Below are 21,506 nucleotides of genomic sequence, written 5' to 3' on the forward strand. Positions count from 1 at the left end.
GCCAACAGGGAGGGGGGCACTCTTTTTATACTGCGGTTGGGTAAGGGGCGGGGACATGAGCTGAGGTATTCAGTTGAGGAAGTTTCAGCTGCAGGGGTCAGCCAGGTATTCAGGAATGAGTCAGTATCTGTGTGGGGGTCCTTGTAGATTCAGGGAGAAGCCTGTATCTGTGTCTGGCACGCTGATCAGTGAGAAATTCCAGGGGAAGTCCATTGTCTCATCACATGTCTGTGTGTATCCGAACCTGGGCTCTCTCCGACCTAACAGATATCTTCTTCTTCTTTTTTTTTTTTTTTTAATTTTTATTTTATTTTATTTTATTGTTTACAGTCTTAGAAAGGGTATTACATATGTGTCCCTTTTTCCCCCCCGCCTTTGACAATCCCCTGGCCTCCCCTACCCCCCAGTGTCTTATGTCCATTGGTTATGCTTATATGCATGCATACAAGTCCTTTGGTTGATCTCTTACCCACCTCCCTCCTGCCCGTTGCCTCAGCGCTTGACTCCAGCAGGACCTGGGCACTCCTCTCTGTGGACCAGAGGCCCTTTTCCTGATACCATGTTCCCAGGATCTCTCAGACCCATTTGTGGAAGCCAGGAAACACTGCGTGTGGTCATCCCACCCTGGGGACTCCCAGGGCTGATAGCAATGGTGGGCTTCTGTGGGGTCCACTCTGTTATGTGATCCAGAGTCGCTACATCCTAATGTTGACTCTGGCAGGACTTGGGCTGGTCCTCTGCCTATCTGAGGTCCCACTCCCTATACCAAAGCCCCCCGAGTCTCTGAGACCAGGATGTAGAAATCACCTGTTGTTGTAATCCAACCCTGGGGCCTTCCCGGGCTTACACCGGGGGAGGGCCTTGGTGGGATCCCCTCTGCTGTGGCGTCCAGAGTCCCTTTAGTGTTTCCTCAGGGTCCTCACCTTGACTCTGGCAGAACTTGGGCTGGTCCTCTGCATATCTGAGGTCCCGCTCCCTATAGCAAAGTCCCCGAGTCTCTGAGACCCGGATGCAGAAACTGCCTGTTGTGGTCATCCCGCCCTGGGTGGGATGATTCTGTTCTGGGGTCCAGGGTCCCTCCCTCGTCCCTCATGTTCCTCAGGGAGCCCTGGCAGGCCCTTGGATCCTCCCTCTGTTGACCCAAGGCCGGACTCCTCAGATCAGCCGTGGGCAAACTACGGCCCGCAGGCCGGATCCGGCCCGTTTGAAATGAATAAAACTTAAAAAAAAAAAAAAAAAAAAAAAAAAAAACCGTACCCTTTTATGTAATGATGTTTACTTTGAATGTATATTAGTTCACACAAACACTCCACCCATGCTTTTGTTCTGGCCCTCCGGTCCAGTTTAAGAACCCATTGTGGCCCTCGAGTCAAAAAGTTTGCCCACCCCTGCCTCAGATCAAGGCCTCACTGCCCTGAGTCCTCTGCAGGAAGTCAGTGTGCATCACATCCAGTATCAAGCCCAGCAATTCCAAAGCCTGATGGCAGGGGCTGATATGGATTCCATAGGGTCCTTTAGCCCTCCTTCTGATCCATACTTTGACAAGACCTGGCCTCCTGTCCTCTATGAACCTGAGTCTGCAATCCTCAGACCAAGGGTCTGACTACCCAAGTTCCCTGAGGAGGTGGGATGGGGGGAGGTGCAGTTTACAACATACAAACAGAGCCCAACTTCGGGAATTTAAATTCCTGCCTCATTCACCTTATACTGTTAAATCCCAAATCTAGATACTATACCTACTATGATCACCCCTAAGATTTTAAACAAAGCTAAGATAACCAGTTGAGCAACTCTATTCATTAAAGACAGCCTAAAGGCAATGGTTTCAACCTTGAAAACAGAAAGTTGGGGAGAGCTACATGGACAGTGGAAAAAGTGGAGTGAGATGGAAAACCTCTCTGGTAGTAGCCAGGAAGTGAATGGTTTTCAAGGTGCATAAGAGCAACCTGTACTAGGGAAGCAGGATGATTCATATCTCCACAGAGACAGTCACATTACCTTGAAAAGATTTTAGGTAAATCTTATGAAAACTAATGGTGAAGGATGAGAAAGAACAATGAACCACCGAAATGGGTGGCCTAGGGAAACATTTAAAGGAAGCATCATCTCCCTACCATGTGACCCATCAGAATTGAACATGGGGTCAGTAAGTTTGAGAAGGCTTAGGAGTGCTAAAGAAATTCCCCCTTTCTCTTACCAAAGCATCTTGGCCTCATGGAAGTGTCAGGATGGTGCTTTATGATGTCTAAATTTCTCTCCAGGAGCTACCATTAGCTGGAGGAGAGGCTTCCTGATTAATTAAAACATAGGGGTGTGGCCCCTCATGGTCCTAGAGAAAAGCATATGTTCAGGAGGCCTGGGGTAGGGCCCTGGGGAATTTTGACATGGTGAAGATGACCAGGAAACTACAAACTCCTAGCACAATTATGTTACAAACCCCATTCACAAAAGAAGGTAAAAGAGGAAGAAGCCCTGTTAACCCAGGTCCAGTGTCCAGGATGAAAGGACCACACCCAAACTCCTCCTCTTCTTTAGTGGCATATCCCCAAGGTTCCCTGGTCTTGCCTGGCAGATTCCATCCTCAACCCATACTTTTTCTCATGAAGACTTTTTTCTCTTTCATCCCAACCATTTCCCCACAAACCAATGTCCTTCTACGCTCACTCTGTTGTCCTTCCAGACAACCATGGGGTTGAAAAGATGTCTTTAAGGGAGTTCAAGGAAAGGAGCCTTTCCAAAAATTCCTACCCCTTCAAGTAAACCTACAAAAGCTATAAAGCCAACAATATGTGGCCATTATCACAGGCCAAATGAGGAACTGAATAAAAATGATCCAGAAAAAGACCAAGACAATGTAGAAAAATTTACCACCTCGAGTGATAACTTGGGCAGCCAGTAACTTCAGAGCATGGCCAAAGACCTCAGATCTATGAAGTCTCTGAAGTCTGGCCCCCAAGAAATGCTGACAGTGAGGAAGCCAAATTTTACACCTACAGTGATGATTAAAATAAAATTGATAAGTAGTTCACTTCCAGTGTAAGCATAATTTGCAGACAATTTTTATTAAATTTATTGGGATAATATCTATACTAATAAAAGAGTAATATGCTAATTAGACTGGGAGAACTTCCGGGAGACCTTCCAGATATCCTTTCGGATGTAGCCATGGTGGTGGGGCCAAGGCAGAGGCGGTTAGGGGCGATCAGGCCAGGAGGGGAGGGCAGTTGGGGGTGAGCAGGCTGGCAGACAGAGTGGTTAGGGGCAATCAGGAAGGTGAGCAGTTAGGAGCCAGCGGTCCCAGATTGCGAGAGGGATCCCAGATTGGAGAGAGTGCAGGCCGGGCTGAGGGACACCCCCCTGCCACCCCTGTGCATGAATTTTGTGCACTGGGCTGGCCACTTGTACTATAATAACTATGTATGGTGTTAGATGGTACGGGATTTATTGAGATGATCACTTTGTAAGTTATATAAATGTCCAATCACTGGGTTATGCACCTGAAATTATATTGTACCTCAACTCTAATTGAAAAATAAAAACAGTATTATTTTAAAAATTTAATGACACTATAGTGGCTCCCAATAGAAAAGTTTAAAGTAAAACAATAATTTTTGGTAGGTTTTAGAGAAGATGGAAGCCATCACTTATAAAATAGTAGAAATAATCCACGACAATCCAAATTAATAGCACAGAAGCTTAGTCAGATGAAGAGAAATACAGACAAAAAAATTGAACTCCCATCATTACCTCTGGAAGCATTTCTAAAACTTTCTTTGGACACAAGTTTTTCTCTTGAAAATATCAGAATAAAAAAAGAAACAGAGGAAGACAAATCCTGCTTGGGCAGACACTGAGAGGGGTTCAGTGCCATAAGTCATGTCTCCAGCAGCCCCACGGAATGAGGGCTGTCACCATGACCACCCTGGTCCCTCTCAGCAAGAAGAATACTCAGTGACGTTTAGCTACTTCTATGCTCCATCAAATCCAAAATGAAAAAAAGGAAAAATAAATAAAGACCAGAGACACATGTTAAGGCTTTAGTTCCTCAATTAAGCACACAGAGCACGCACCTAAGTGGTTACAAGATGTTATATGACACATAAAAAAAAAAATTTACTTGCCACCTGGCAAAACCAGTGCTATTTAAAGAGGGCATGCTCTATCCTTCACAATCTCACCCCTGGGTATAACTATTGTTCAGTGTGCTAGATAATCAATTTTCATATGCATAGGTAAACATGCATTTGTTCTTATAGGTTATATGCTATACTTTTATAGGCCCAATTTTAAATACCAAATCATTTGCAAATCATTTTACAAATCTTTGAAACAATTTAGACTATATTACATTAAATAAAAAGAACACGTAATTTATTTCACCACTTTCCTATTGAACATTTCCATGTAGATTTATATTTTTCCACATGATTATTTGATGATTTCTCTTGCTTACAAGACTGCAAACCCTATCTTTATTTCTGGTTATTATTCTCATTCCATAAAGGTACCAAAACCATACCAGGTAAACTATAGCTTCTGGTGAATGAATGAGGAAACTATCCTTTGATTTTGGCTCAAATCATCCTCATCCACAGAATATTTGTAACTCCCTTGCAGGCAAAAGAGAAAAAAATCTATTTCTTAAGCAACAGTATATGTCAACCACTGTGCTAGCCATATTCAAGAAGAAAGTCTATGTCCAAAAGGGTTGCACCTCAACCAAAAGTACATACCAAAAACCTACCATGAAGTTTTCAATCAAGGGACCTTCCAGAACTCTCCAGTAACCTCACCAAGCAGTCTGACTCTGGTAAAAGCTCTGGTCCCACTCTAAATTTCATCTGTGTCCCCTATGCCTGGGGACAGTCTGAGAGGACATAAGTCTACAGTACATTGCTGCTCAGGGGATCTACCACAGTGGGTGGTACCTGGGCAGGGAGATGTGAGCCAATAGCTCAGGAGTGGTGCACTAAAGTGAGTTCTAAGTAGCTTTGATTTTATCAAAGAATGGGGTTAGCAGAACTTTGTGACATGTGCAAAAACAGGGAAAAATAAAAAGGTAAAATCCATGCATGATAAGTCATTAGCCCATTCTGGAGAAAGGAAGTAGAAAGTAGGATTCTGATACTTTCTTTTTTTGTGAATAAATATGTTGTACTATCCTCATAGGTACCTGCTGACCTCTCATCGAGAGAGAGAGGCGGGCTGATCGGCAGCTGCAGATCAGACCCTACTTCTCTCTCCGGGCCTTGCCAGCAGCCTGGGGCAGCTGCTGATCAGCCCCACATCTCTGATCAGGCCCGAAGATAGGTCCAGAGACGCTAACTGGCACAGAAACTGACCAATCTGAACCAAATCCAGGTGAACTGTGAGGAGCCACTAGCTGCCTAGGAGGCATAGCTTTTGACACTGACTGGCATAGAAACTGACCAATCAGAACCTAATCTGGGTGAACTGCAAAGGCAGAACCTAAGGTGGGGACTGAGGAGGGGTTTTAAGGGCAACAGCTGTTTGGTGTAAGGTGTAAGAAAGTGGTTCAATTTTTTAATGACCAGTTTGGCAGTATAGTGCATGTGGCTGGCTATCAGTCCAGATATAGGGATTATGTATTTTTGTCTGCCAAGAGCATCACCTCCTGCTGAAAAAGGCTTCCCCCCACCACTTAAGCAATCTTATCCTATATAATCTATCCATACTAATAAAAGGGTAATATGCTAATTAGACCAGACATCCTTCCGGACGAAGCTGGGGCCAGAGCAAAGCCCAGGTCCCGGGTGCCTGCCAGTAGCCAGAGGGAAGCCCAGGTCCTGGGTGCTGGAGGAAAGCCAGTGCTGGCAGCCGGGGGAAGGAAGGCCTACTCTTGCATGAATTTTTGAGCACTGGGGAGAGAAACCAAGATGGCGGCATAGGAAACACCGGAGTTTGCTGCCTCGAACAACCACTTCAAAAATACAACTAAAAGACGGAACGGACATCATCCAGAACCACAGGAAGGCTGGCTGAGTGGAAGTTCTACAACTAAGAGGAAAGAGAAAAACATACCGAGACTCAGAGGAGATGCAGTGCTGAAGTAAAATACTAAGGTGCGGAGTGCATGCGGAGCAGGCTGGCAGCTGAGGGCGCCGTTGTCGTTTTCAATTGGGAGGGAGTCTCAGGCTCTGAGCTCCAGTTCCAGGAGAGTCTCTAGGCACCCAGACTCATACAGGAGAAGCGGGACTGTCTGGCATCGCTCAGAACCGGCGGGCAGCTTTCTCTCCGTAGGGTTTGCAGTGATTACTGGGACACTGAGAAACAGAGCCTCTGAGGGCAAGACTGAGAGCAGCCATAATTGCTAACCCCGCCCTGTTGATCCCGTGGGACCCACCCCGCCCAAGCCCTGCAGGGAGACTTTTGCTGGATAGCCTCAGGCAAAGGCTAGATTAGCACCTCCCTAGAGATCCAGGAGCCAGGAAGCCCAGAGGTCAGAGTGGGACCATCCAGTTTGCAGCTCTGTGGAACCATAAAAGACACACTCAGGGGGCAGACTCAGTGAGCACCAAAGCCCCATCGAAGCAAGTCTAGCCCCAGAGGGGTGTCGCCAGCACAGAAGTTCTCCCACTGCAGACACAGCTGATTCTCACAGCCAATTGGCCTGGACGTCAATTCCTCACAGTGACAACTACAACAATCAAGGCTTAACTACAACAAGACTGTGCACAAAGCCCACAAGGGGGCGCACCAAGAGTGTCTACCTCAGGTAATTGGGACACTTAGCACAGAAAGGCACTCTATCGACACAGCGAAGCATAAAAAATGCCGAGACAAAGAAACAGGACACAAACAACAGAATTGGAGGAAAGCAAACTGTTGGATAGAGAGTTCAAAACCACACTTTTAAGGTCTTTAAAGAACTGTCTAGAAGCCGCCAATAAATTTAATACGGCCCTCGAAAAGACATGTGAGACCGCCGATAAATGTAGTGAGATCCTCAAGAAATCTAATGAGACCCTCGATGTTGTGATAAAGAACCAACTAGAAATTAAGCATACACTGACTGAAATAAAGAATATTATGCAGACTCCCAACAGCAGACCAGAGGGTCGCAAGAATCAAGTCAAAGACTTGAAATACGAAGAAGCAAAAAACACCCAACCGGAAAAGCAAAATGAAAAAAGAATCCAAAAATACGAAGATAGTGTAAGGAGCCTCTGGGACAACTTCAAGCACACCAACATCCAAATTATAGGAGTGCCAGAAGATGAGAGAGAGCAAGATAATGAAAACCTATTTGAAGAAATAATGACAGAAAACTTCCCCTACCTGGTGAAAGAAAGAGACTTACAAGTCCAGGAAGCACAGAGAACCCCAAACAAAAGGAATCCAAGATTACCACACAAGACACATCATAATTAAAATGCCAAGAGCAAAAGACAAAGAGAGAATCCTAAAAGCAGCAAGAGAAAGAAACTCAGTTACCTACAAGGGAATACCCATATGTCTGTCAGCTGATTTCTCAACAGAAACTTTGCAGGCCAGAAGGGAGTGGCAAGAAATATTCAAAGTGATTAATACCAAGAACCTACAACCAAGACTACTTTATCCAGCAAAGCTATCATTCAGAAGTGAAGGCCAGATAAAGAGCTTCACAGATAAGAAAAAGCTAAAGGAGTTCATCACCACCAAACCACTATCATATGAAATGCTGAAAGGTATCCTTTAAGAAGAGGAAGAAGAAAAAGGTAAAGATACAAATTATGAATAACAAATACACATCTATAAACAAGTGAATCTAAAAATCAAGTGAATAAATAATCTGATGAACAGTATGAACTGGTGATTGTAATAGAATCAGGGACATAGAAAGGGAATGGACTGACTATTCTTGGGGGGGGGGAAGGGGTGTGGGGGTGAGGAAAGAGATTGGACAATAATCGTGCACCTATGGATGAGGACAGTGGGTGGGGAGTGAGGGCGGAGGGTGGGGTGGGAAGTGGGTGGAGGGGAGTTACAGTGGGAAAAAAGAGTAACTAATGTAATAATCTGAATAATAAAGATTTAATTAAAAAAAAAATTTTGTGCATTGGGCCTCTAGTCTATACTAATAAAAGGGTAATATGCTAATTAGACCAGATCAACCAGCCATCTTCCTGATGTCCAACTTCCTATCGAACAAAACCATGGTGGTGGGGGCCAAGGCAGAGGCAGTTAGGGGCAGTCAGGCCAGCAGGGGAGGGCAGCTGGGGGCAAGATCAGGCCGGCAGGGGAGGGCAGTTGGGGGCGAGATCAGGCCTGCAGGGGAGGTCATTTGGGGGCAAGATCAGGCCAGCAGGGGAGGGCAATTGGAGGCAAGATCAGGCCGGCAGGGGAGGGCAGTTAGGGGCAGTCAGGCCAGCAGGGGAGGGCAGCTGGGGGCAAGATCAGGCAGGCAGGGGAGGGCCCTTGGGGGCAAGATCAGGCCTGCAGGGGAGGTCATTTGGGGGCAAGATCAGGCCAGCAGGGGAGGGCAGTTGGAGGCAAGATCAGGCCAGCAGGGGAGGGCAGTTAGGGGTGATCAGGCAGGCAGGCAGAGAGGTTAGGGGCGATCAGGCAGGCAGGCAGAGGCAGTTAGGGGCAATCAGGCAGGCAGTTGAGCAGTTAGGAGCCAGCAGTTCCCAACTGCAAGAGGGATGTCCGACTGCCGGTTTAGGTCCAATCCCTGTGTGATTGGGCCTAAACCAGTAGTCGAACACCCCCAGGGGGTCCCCAATTGGAGAGGGTGCACGTTGGGCGAGGGAACCCCCTCCCCATGAATGAATTTCGTGCGCCGGGCCACCAGTAAATAAATAGGCAAACAAACAAACGAAGATACTGTAAGACATCTACTTTCCTGAGATGCCATGAGAAGGAGAATCAAAGTATCCCAGCCAACAGCTAGCACCCAAGACATCAGACAAGGTGAGACAAGCCAACTTCTAGCCCAGCTTAGCTGCCATCTAAAATCAGCTGCATGAATAACAGCCAGCGTATGTATAACAGAAGGACTGCTCAATCAACCCACAGAGTGATGGGAAATAACAAATTACTTTCCTTCACAACATATATTTTTTGAGTAGCTCTATTTTTTGAACCATAATTGACCTTTTTATAAAAGATGATAACTAGGGTTCCTTCCAGTCTTTTTTAAAAAAAATTTTTATTTATTTTAAAATATTTTTATTGATTTTCAGAGAGGAAGGGAGAGGGAAAGTGAGATAGAAACATCAATGATGACAGAGAATCATTGATCAACTGCCTCCTGCATGCCTTCTACTGGGGATTGAGTCTGCAACCTGGGCATGTGCTCTTGACCAGTATTGAACCCGGGAACCCTCAGTCCTCAGGCCCACGCTCTATCCACTGAGTCAAACTGGCTAAAGTAAATATATTTTTATTGATTTCAGAAAGGAAGGGAGAAGAAAGAGAAACATCAATGATGAGAATCATTAATTGGCTGCCTCCAGCACGCCTCCTACTGGTGATCAAGGCGGCAATCCGGCATGTGCACTGACCAGGAATCGAACCATGACCTCATGGTTCATAGATCACTGCTCAATCACTGAGCCACACCAGTGCGGCCATAATTCACATCTTTAAGCATCAGAGAAAGTACCTAATTACACTGTATTAATGACTTTAGGAAAATGCTATAGCACTTCCTATAGCACAGCTCCAATGACTTCTGAGGATTAGTCCCTGCGTGTGAAGAATTTAGAGGGCAAAAGAGAAGAGGGAAAGGTGGTAGCTGGAGGTTCTGACATCAACCAGATTTATTTTAGAGATAGGATGACTTTCAAAAGTTAAGCTATTTATATGACAGATTTCTATATGGAAGAAAAATTATTCTGGAGTATACACTAAACACAGATGACATCTACCTAATGGGGATGAAGTAGATATAACAAAGCTTAGTATAAAATTTTGCTCTCTATGCAATGCTCTCACCTCACCAACCTTGCACTGTCCTAACTTTGTCTCCTGCAAGACACAGAGGCCAGGGATCCCTTATAAGACGGAAATATAAATACATATAAAAACATGGAACCTCAACACTCAGTTTCTACTCACACTGTTTCCTTCCCTCTGCTCATGTCCAAGTCCCACCTTAAAGGTGACTTTTACAAATGTCCAGAACATATCAAGCCCAATGCATAATCCTACATGATCTTTTAAGACCTTTTTTATACAGGATTTTAAAAGAACATGAACACCATGAAAAATACAAATCATATAACTTATTGAAATTAACACTAATGTCAGGAGAATAATGGGACAATGGTCATTTTGTACAGGTGACCCAAGAGCAGAAGAAACTATTTTCCTCCTTTTGGAACCCAAGAGTAGGTCAGATCCTCTATGAAAGACCAGCACTCACCCATAACTCTGACATTTCCTATACAGATGAAGTTTCAAGAAGCCAAAATCAATTTCCCAGACTCTCCTATCTTTATCAAGAATTGTTATTTTCTCTCAACCACTATTCCATCTATAAAAAATGGCTCTTGACTTTAATATCCACGCCTGTCTCTGTGTTGCCTTAAAAGGACAGAAGAATGCAAAGACATGAGAGAAGGAAGGAGAAAATGCTTTCTAGCCATAGCTTAAAGCTGGCACTTTGGAAAGCTAAGGGCTTACAATACCCAGTACAGAACAGAGGAGCAGTGGGTTAAACTGAAGGTCAGTTAACTGGTTAACTGCTTTCACTATCCATTCATGGATCTTCCCATCATCAACGTGCCAGCAGCTGCCCTCCTCCAGCCTGCCTCTAGCTATGCTGACCTCAAGGAGAACAGCATGTCGTCAGGGAGAATAGTACTCATGAGACCAGCCAGGTAGCATCCAAGCCACTTGGGAACTGACATGGTATTTCCCAGCGTGTACTCTGAGCACTAGTTTCTCAAGATGTACAGATGGGAAAGTTTCCCAAATCTTCTGGAAAACGGTGGACTTTACCCTCTGTAAAGATTCACTATGGATATCTGTACTTTCGGATCCAATTGACTTTGGGGCCTATTTATCACATGGCATTTATTAATATCCAAGCATCTTGTGTTCTGAAGCACATCTTCTAGAAAGCACTGAGTTTGTGCATTTTAAGTCATCTCAATTAGTGTCTATGTTCTAGGCAATCCAGGAAAGTGAGTAAAGCATGCAGGTTCATTTCCCACTCAGGGCACATACAAAATCAATGAATGCAAAAATGAATGGAACAACAAATTGATCTCTCTCTCTCTCTCTCTCTCTCTCTCTCTCTCTCTCTTTCCCCTATCAAATCAATCAAGCAATAAAATTTTTTTTTTAAAATCAAAAGGAGCTCTGCAAAATGGTACACTCTGAAAAGTGATACATTACATGGTTGGTTGTCTCATCTCTTATATGACTTAATTATCCATTTAAGAGACACAGTATAACCAACCTCAAAAAGATACCAAAAAACAAGTTAGGAGAGGCCACAGTACTGAGCTAGGGAGGTCGCAGAGCACTGAGGTTGAGAGCACAGCTTAGGACACAAGCTCTGCCAATCACCCGGTCTCTGATGTCAACAAGCTACTTAACTTCCTTCAGCATTCATTTCCCAATATGCTAAATAGGCATTTTGGCTAAAATAAATTGTAATGATATTGTCTCTAGACAATAATAAATGCTATTGTTATTTGTTGTGTTAATATCATTGTTATACTATCTGCTCAAGGAAATAAGTCCTATATTCTCTAAAACAAATATATATTTGAATTATTCAAATTATTAATCACCTCCCACAATCTATCATTAAAAGTAACTCAGAAAACGATATTAAATGCTTACCCATTAAAATGTTTTTATTTCTTTATTTGTATTGAATCATCTCTCCTCCCCATGAACACAGAAGAGGGAGAAGAGTAGTGGGGCTGAGGGAGGGAGATGGTGGGGAGGGCGAGGGGGGGAGCCAAGAAGGGGGCTCCAGGAAAATAGTCCAGTCTCTGAAGTTTCATCAGGTGCAGGTGAAGGAATGACCTCTCCTCTTATTTCCCAGGGGTTCCTGACAATCCCATAAACTGAAGCTTCAGTTATTCTGGTCATATGCTTTTTTTATTATTATTAAGGTATTACATTTGTGTCCTTATCTCCCCATTGCCCCCCAACCCCCTCACTCATGCCCTCACCCCCCTGTTGTCTGTGTCCATTGGTTAGGCCCATATGCATGCATACAAGTCCTTTGGTTGATCTCTCCCCCTTACCCCCACCCTCCCCTACCTTCTCTCTGAGGTTTGATGGTCTGAAAGATGCTTCTCTGTCTCTGGATCTGTTTTTGTTCATCAGTTTATGTTGTTCGTTATTTTCCATAAATGAGTGAGATCATATACTTTTGAATGTGATGAAGGTGTCAGAGAGCTTCTTAATTTAAACTCCATGGAAAGACCCATAGCAGTCTCTACTCCATTTTCCACTGAACAAAGTCCTCTGAGCTGGCCAGGCCACGCACATACAATTGAGAGAAATTAGATCTACCTGAGGCTTCACCACCACTACTGGTATTGTGGGTATAGGAGGAGACCACAGGGCCATGGTAGAGGGCTGTGCTTGGGTGGTAATGTTTGTCTCCAGGCCAGATAAGGGATTTATAATAACTTTGCTGTTCTACTGGCCTTCCACCCTAACTCCTTCGTGGTCCTCATGCCACTGATTTTCTGTGTTGAGAACAAAGTAAAGGTGGGAATGGCAATACTCCACAAGTTGGTTTGACAGAGACCTTAGACTGCCTCTCAGGATGGGAAAGGACTGCAATTGTTGGTGGGATTAGTTGTAGGTAGGAATTCATGGTGACAGTGTAGCCCTCCAGCTGGGGTGCTTGCAACCCTCAAGCCAATAGGTGGTCGTTACTTTGTCAAGCATCAGTCCATTAATGAGTCATGGCTCTCTTTTCACTTGTAGCCCAGGCACAGCATTGACTCAGTCTATTGAGGGTCTTGATAGTCAGGGAGTGGCTATATGTCAGGTTTCAGTTTCTTTTCAGGGTCCATGTTTATCCATGGGTCCTTCATGGTTTCCTCTAAAATGCACTTCTCACTAGGGTTGGGGATAGGGAATTTCTTAAGCAGGTTTTCACTCTCTATGGATATGAGGAAAGAAACATTGTTTATTCTGCATTCGTCTTCCTCAAAAGGCAGAGATCAGGTAACCATCATAAAAAAAGGAACTCCAAGGCCCCATAAATCCACCAAGGGTACAACGTAATTATGGCTCTGGAACAGTCCCAGGGTACAGTAGATCGGGTTCTGCAACAGAAGGTATTCCTTTTACTGACAATGGTGAATTCATTCCTGAAGCCAAAGTCTGCAACACTGACATTAAGGTCAACATCAAAAAGTTCTCTGGCTTTGGGTCTCTGTGGACAATACCCTCTGATGGCGGTACTACACAGCAGAAACTATCTGGTGGAATTTGCCACAAGCCTCTTTCTCATTCATGTAGCTATTGTCCTGGAGGTCTCTCTTCCACTAGCATACACCATGATCAGAGTGTTTCCTGGGTCTAGATCATCTCAAATAGTTTCACAATATTAGGGTAATGCGATTCAAGGTCTATGTGCTTTGGACTTCAAGGAATAGTCCCTGGAAGCTGGAAAAGCTATACTGCTCTTATTAAATACCTTCACAGTGACCTCTGTCCCAGTCATAATGTACCCAGCCATCACGTGGTGAAGCTGCCCTGGCCAATAGTCTTGAGGAGCTAGAAATTGTCAATATGGGTCTTCTCCTCAGTAGAGATGGCCATAGGCCCAAGTAGCACAGTGACCTGCTAATAACACTAATTTTTTTAAAAAAAATTTTGTTTTAAATATATTTTATTGATTTTTTTACAGAGAGGAAGGGAGAGGGTTAGAGGGTTAGAAACATCGATGAGCTAGAAACATCGATCAGCTGCCTCCTGCACACCCCCCACTGGGGATGTGCCCGCAGCCAAGGTACATGCCCTTGACCGGAATCGAACCTGGGACCCTTGAGTGTGCAGGCCGATGCTCTATCCACTGAGCCAAACTGGCTAGGGCTAATTTTTTAAATTATATGATAAAAATATAAAGAAGAAAAAATTTTAAAATAAATAGGAAAAGGGGAAAAATGGGTCTCAGAATAAAACTGCCAAAAAATTACTCAAAAATAAAAAATGATAAAAACAGAAAATATGATAATAATGATAAAGAAAAATATAAAAATAAATAAAAAATAATGAGGACAAAATAAAGTAAAAGAATAAAGTAAAAGGAGAAAATTTAAATTAGTAAAAAATAAGAAAAAACAGTAAGGGAAAAAATAACAAACAAGAAAGACAAAAAGCCAACTGTGGTCAAAGTCCCTTAAGTCACCAAAAATCAAGCTTCCTCAATAATAGGACCAAACACTGGGGACTCAGCCAGGGACTTATACTGGTGCTTGGAATTCCCATTCCTAATGAGGTCATAGCAAGAAGGACACCAATCATGGCTGGGGTTTTTCTCACTTTTTTGTTTCAAGAACACTTTATTATTTTTATAGGGGAAGGGAAGTACTTGGAAAAAACTTTTTATTTATGTGCGTGATAGCAATCTATATTTACCTTATTAAAATTTAAAACATAGAGGATGCCTAGGTGGCCTTTTCATTTCTAGTTTGAAAAAATGTATTTTTTTTTTTTTTTTTTTTTTTTTTTTTGCTTTTTAAGAGCTCATAATGTCTACACAATATAACCAATTCCTTTTTCTTTCAGCTCTATCTCAAAATGATGCCAAAAAAGTTAACTGGGCGAATGATACTATAACAAAAATGTTCTGTTGTATATCATATAGTAAGGTGCATTATTAACATCTATGAACTCAAGGAGAGATGGCTTTCATCAGATTTTCATTTCTTATTTGCAGTTTTGCCCAGAGTCTTTGAAGGAGATTCCTCTCTTCCATGGGCCAGAGAACTCACTAGGTTCTTTTCAGTTATCTTTAAATGTACAGGTTGCAGTTGCAGGTTGAGAAGACTACTCTTTCTTTTTTTAAACCAACAGGCAAGCCATCATACTCTGTGTCTGTAATAGGTTGTGCTGCATGCTTGGCATGGCACCAATTCCTCACGGGGAAAAATCCAGAAGTCCATTTATTCTCTAACACTCTTCTTTCCTTTTTTCCCTTATCAGCAGAAAAGTTTTATTCCTTTAAAGAACAAACCATTTAAACTACATCCAAGGCCTTAACTTATAGACACAAACAAAAGTAGCCATTTAAAAAATTAAATATTGAGGTACAAGGCATACAATGGGGAAAATGCTTCACCGTCTAAAGCTTACAGTAAATTTTGCTTCATCGACAGCTGAGTTCTGCTAGCGCTTGGGTGTGGTTTGAGGTGAGAATAGCTACAGAACCGAAGGAGAACAGCTATTTTCTACAAGTACTGAAGCATTCTAGAATGCATTGGTAGGGATATATTTTGATGGTGAAGGGAAGATGGGGGACAAAACTAATAGAGCATCACGCAGTCTTGCAGAGGGCCCCAGCAGAAAAGCGGACTTCTCCTTGCTCACACTCAGTGATTTCTCAGTAGACCTTGGCTGCGTCCTGCAACAGCGAGGCCTCTGCATTGGTGCCATGGTTCACTGGAAATGGCATTTGTCCATCAAGTTCCTAGAGGTTGCAGTCCATGTTGTTATACAGAATAAAATGAAAGTTCACTTTTTCATCTACCCAACACTGGCCTTCCTGCACCAGGCTTCATGGGCTGCCTGAATGGCCTCATTCTTTTCCAAGCATTTTGCTGTCTTCAGGGGATAACTTCTCAATTTCTGAAAAAAAAGCTTTCAGGACTGACCCATTCGCAAATTCCAGTTTATCTTCATTACTGTGTGTCTAAGTCTGATGGTACCACAGGAACTCCCAATGGTCTACTTCATAAAGTACACTTTAGGACTGACTTACTGTCCCTCAGTTCTTCAGTCTGTTTTTTCCTGAAGTTCTCATGCTGGGCCTCCTCTTCCAGCCCCAGAACATCCACAAAGCACCACTGGCCAGCAGCCCCCAAATGGGCGGGCACTTTGTTCAGCACCTGGGGTTAATTTTCATCAGTTTGAGCTGTATCTTCATGAACCACAGAAGAAACCACAACCCACAGATGAGGAGAAACCTCATTTCTTTATATGGATCCAAGTTCCTGACCTATATCATTTCCCTTCTCCCTGAAGAACTTTTTAAACATTTCTTGCCAGGCTGATCTACTGGTAACAAGTTCCCTCAATTTTTGTTAGTCTGAGAAAGCCTTTATTTGTCCTTCACTTTTGAAGGATAATTTTGTTAAATACAAAATTTTAGGCTGGTTGTTTTTGTTGTTGCTTTTCCTTGCTTATGTAGTTTCTTTAAAAAAATCTGATTTTTTTATTCTTGTGCTTTTAAGGAAAGGTGTTTATTTCCTCTGGCTTTCTTCAAGTTGTTCTCTTTCTCTTTGCTTTTCTACAGGTTTAATTTCATATATCTGTGTGTAGATGTTTTGAAATTTGCCTACATAATGTTCTCTGAGCTACCTGGATTTGTGCTTTGATGTTGTCACATCAAACTTCTCAGCCATTATTACTTCAAACATTTCTTCTTTCCCTTTTTCTGTTTCTTCTCTTAGTATTCCCATTTACCTGTATATTACATCTTTTGTAACTGTCTTACAGTTCTTATTTTGTTCTAGTTTTGTCATTTTTTTTCTTTCCTTTACTTTTCAGTTTGGGAAGTTTCTAATGACCTATCTGCCAGCTCACAAACTGTTTCCTTGGCCCAGTCCAGATTACTGATGAGACAAAAAGCATTCTTCACTTCTGTTACAGTGTTTTTTTTTATTTCTAGCATTAACTTTTTATTCTTTCCAGAGTTTTCATCCCTCTGCTTGAACATAACTATTTTTTTATTTTGTTCACCTTTGACATTATAGCCCTTAGCATATTAACCATATTTATTTTAAATGCCTGGTCTGATAATTCAAAAATCTCTACCATATCTGACTCTGGTTCGGATGCTTCATTTGTCACTTGAAATTGTTTTGCCTTTTAGCATGCCTTATAATGTTTGTTTATGAAAGCCAGACATGATGTACTGTGTAAAAGGAATGTAAGTAAGCCTTTAGTGTGAGGTTTTATGTTTATCTGGCTAGGAATTAGGCTGTGTTTGCTGTCTGCTGTGAATATCAGAAGCTAAAATTTCCTCTACTATCCTTGTCTATGCCTTCCCTGTTGCATTTGACTTTCCTTTTAATAGGGTCTGAGCCTTACAGTTCTTTTAGCTGTAATCCCGTGTCATTATCCAGGAGCCTGACTCATGTGGTGGTAAAGTTTAGGGGAGGGGAAGCCCTCTACTGTGCTATGATTAGGTCTCGGTGTTTTAGTGAGCCTGGGCCACTGGCCTGTGACTCTCACAAGTGTTGGCTTTCTTTTCCTCCCTTAGGTGAGACCAAAAGTCTAAAGGGAGCTGAATTATGTATTTCTCATCCCAAGTCAGTCAGATTCTGATGAACCCCAAGTCTGTTAAGCTTTGGTAAATTAATTTAAGGGCTGGCTATTATTAAGGAGAACAATGTTTTGGATACATTTTTATTTTTATTTTATTTTTTTAATTTTTTTTAAATATATATTTTTAAATATATTTTATTGATTTTTTACAGAGAGGAAGGGAGAGAGATAGAGAGCCAGAAACATCGATGAGAGAGAAACATCGATCAGCTGCCTCCTGCACATCCCCCACTGGGGATGTGCGCGCAACCCAGGTACATGCCCTTGACCAGAATCGAACCTGGGACCTTTCAGTCCACAGGCCGACGCTCTATCCACTGAGCCAAACCGGTTTTGGCTGGATACATTTTTAAATGGTTACTTTCCCCCTCCCACTGCCAGAAAAAGGAGAGGGTTTTTCTGAGTCTCTGGTGGGACTCCTGAAAGTAAGATTCATGAAAGCATAGAGCCTCTCCATGCCCTCCAATACTGGGCCCTGGGAGTTTTTAACTCTCAAGCTTGTGCACACCAAGTCTCCAGCAACTTACCTATTACAATTTAACTGTTCCTACCAGTCCTGGTGGTATGTATTGGGACAGGGAAAGGGGGATTCTGCTCCTAGACTTTTGCTTCTGGTAAACTGTGATTCTTGGAATTCCTTCACTCTCCATTTCAAGGTACAGCAATTAACCTGGTGACCTCAGTTCTCATGCATCTAAGAAGAATTGTTGATTATCAATTTGTTGAGCTTATTTTCTTATTGTGAAGACAAGAGTGTAAACTTCCAGGCTCTTTACATGATGGCCTGTGAAATTTTCAAAAATAATGTATTGTTTTGATGGTTTTACAATCTTATTCATAATATTCAAACCTTCAAAAATCTATGTTTAATTAAACTGTTTTGTTTATAGCATGCTATCTGAGAGTACTATTTACACAGGAAAAATACACTCAGCACAGACAAGTGTTTGGAGAAGTAGCTAATCCATCCTATAGTGCCACTCACCCTAGGTGAATCTTGAGCTGTACTTCTGATATTTAAAAATCTCTCAAGCTATTTTGATTACAATGGTCTTTTCTTATAATTTCTAAAATCAGATATCAGCCAACATGAATATGGCTCCATTATTTAGGTAAGACTGCCAATTAAGCATCTGGATAACCACCAGCATCCCTCTCCATAATGAGGCCCTAATAAGAAGACAGAGTGAGCACCAACAGTATATGCTGTTTTACTTCTTATCCACAACTCATTTGTTGACGCCACGCAAGGTGGCAGGAGGGAAACTACGCCATTTAAATAAAGCAGTCTCCTATGTGGTCTTCTATTATAGTCATTTACCTCTGCACATGCACTGATAACCAGCTTAGCACAAATGTGTTAGGCATTCTGGTACCCTTTGTTCCCCTCTTCTCCAAAAATCAATCTATTCTTTAGAAATAAAACAAATTCTTTTCAAAATAATATACTGCCAACAGTAGATACCGATGCTTTGGGAAACACAGGTTTTATTGCTGCTACATTATTCTTTCTTTGAAAGATAAGGAAGAGATAATACTTCCCTGCAAATATTTAATGTTAAGGTCTAACTATTTTTCAGATTGTGAGTTGGTTTTCTTTATCAACTTGTATTTTAATAATTTCTCTTTGCTCCTTTATCTCACCATCAAATGAACTTCCAATCTACCTCTATGATTTTGGGCTTCAAAACTTACTCATTTACCTAAATAAATTAGATTGAATTTCATTACATACTAGAACCATATTCATATCAAGAGACCAAAATTTCACTAGGGCTTGATTTCATCATGCAGGCACAGCATGCAAGGAAACAGATGGGACAACTTCTACAAAACCTCCAGTAATGGGGAATGGTCAGACAGCACATATGTAAAAGATTCTACTTGTCTTACTAGCATTATCTGAGGGGTCTTAATCATTACTAATGCTTGTCCAAGATTATATAATACCCAGGTAGAGTGTTCCTTATTTCAAAAATATCATTCCTGAAAGCCAAGTCATTTAAATAAACATAGAAACCTTGTATTACAAAAGATTCCTAAAGTACATCTTTTCACAAAGCCAAGAATTCATTAGCAAAATCATCATCCAATTACCTCCATCCCAAATTTACCTGCTTTTCATTTAAAATTGTTATATATTGGATTTTCTTAAAATAGAGCACAACTTAACTTTTGTTATATAGATCGTATTTCTTTCTCAAAAAACTCCAGATTGCTATATAAAATATGCCTCACAATTTCTCCACAGAAATTTCATATAAAAGTCATATAAATTCTCAATTCAATTATATGAAAACTATATTTCCCCAACTAGCCATTCTTCTTGACAAAAGGGAAGTGAAGCTCTTTAGATGTTGCCAGGACTTTCATGGAGCACAAGTCTGGGGAGAATCCCCCTTCAGTAGATCTCTTATGAGAATGAAATATATAAGATGATTAATCCTTAGAGAAAAAACAGCCAATCAAACTGAGGAAGAACAAGATACAAACTCTATCTGAGGAGAAATCAGACTTTTTGGAAGGAGAAACCATCAGAGCTGGTGATCCCTTCTGAAAACCAGAAACAACCCACCTTCCCCCCATGTGATCCCTCCTCTCCCTGATCCCATTCACCCAGTCCAGCTGGTCACTGTCCTCCAACCCACTGCATCCTTTACAAGTTCTTTTAAATCCATCCCGTCAGTATCTCAGGGATCCATATGTTGTAGGCGGCAGGAACTGCACCAGGTATCTGACCAGTTGGGTCAGACCAGACCTGGGTCTCAACTTCAGTACTTGAGTTCTGGATAAGAAAAAAATTCAATTCAGAGCCAAGACTCAAACTCACTAGAGAAGATTTATCAAGCAAGCAAAGAGAAAGCACACTTGAACAGAGAGTACACCAAAGAGAAATTTGGAGCTGGTGGCTCAAAGAGCTGCCCTGAAAAATGGGCTAGGGCTCCTTTTAACACCTTGCAGGGGGCAGAAGGTGTAACTATTTTCTTCTTCAAACTGACCTATTGGGATCTGCCAGTTGTCTTCTGTCCTTGTATGGAAGCTAGATGGGGCTTTCCTCCAGCCCCCTTGGTCTCCTCGAAAGTGGGGGTGGGGCGGGGGGGAGGGGGTATACCACATGGCTTAACCACATGCCAGAGGAGAAACGGTCAGGAGAATCTGACCTGTGACTGGAGGCATTCTAGGATGCAGAGGGGGTCTTGCAGGTGAAGTTTTGATTAAAAATACTTATCTCTAATACTTGCTCTACCAGTTCTTTCCATTGCTAGGTATCTGGACATTCTGCACTTGTGAACTTCTGCAATTGGCCTATAGTCCTTGCCCTGCTCATGTCTGACTGCCTACCACACATCTACCTCTTTTCATTACCAACTCCTTCCTTCCATCAGGCCACCTTTATCTAGGGAGGCCCCTTAACTGTTTCACTGCCTCCAATCTTAGCCTCCCAATCCATTTCCTCCCAAACAACCAGCAAGATCTTCCAAATTTACAAATCTAATCAAGTCACTCTACTGTTAAAAATACTTCAGTGACTCCCCAATACCAAAAATGTTTCTATGGATAAAATCCATATGCCTCAGCATAATTATAACATCTTCATAAATTTATTGGAGGTTCCCAAATTTTGTTACACCTTGAAATCTGAGAAGCTTTATAATTCCCAATGCCCTGGCATACTCATATCAGTTAGTCACAAAAAGCAAACTATAGTACTACCAATAATTTAGGAAGTAACTGGGTAACCAGCACTAGCTGATGGCAATCTCTTTTTAGCACAGCTGAAAATGTCAAATCCTGCTCACACTGCTCAGCAAACAGGCAATCTGGGACCTGGATGAAGGACTTTGTGGCATATTCCAGCCAAGGGATTTGTCTAGTATTATAGTTCCCAGACAAGAGGAGGGTGAACTCCCAACATGGGATTTAGGTGACCCTTTAATAAACCATTATCCATATAGATAATGCTGAGGATCGTTTTAGGGGCTTGTTAGTTTGTATTTTGCTGATAAATCTGCTTTGCACTCTCAATA

The 21,506-nt window shown here is 42.3% G+C and overlaps 1 protein-coding gene and 1 pseudogene across 3 annotated transcripts in view; both read right to left on the minus strand.

Moving 5' to 3' along the window:
• Window positions 1–21,506, minus strand: part of FARS2 (phenylalanyl-tRNA synthetase 2, mitochondrial) — a 590,825-nt gene that overhangs the window by 508,238 nt on the left and 61,081 nt on the right. The window lies entirely within an intron of this gene.
• On the minus strand, window positions 14,731–17,638 carry LOC118675329 (annotated as a pseudogene).

This window comes from Myotis myotis, unplaced genomic scaffold (assembly GCF_014108235.1).
Source record: "Myotis myotis isolate mMyoMyo1 unplaced genomic scaffold, mMyoMyo1.p scaffold_m19_p_2, whole genome shotgun sequence".
In the NCBI taxonomy this organism is placed as follows: domain Eukaryota; kingdom Metazoa; phylum Chordata; class Mammalia; order Chiroptera; family Vespertilionidae; genus Myotis; species Myotis myotis.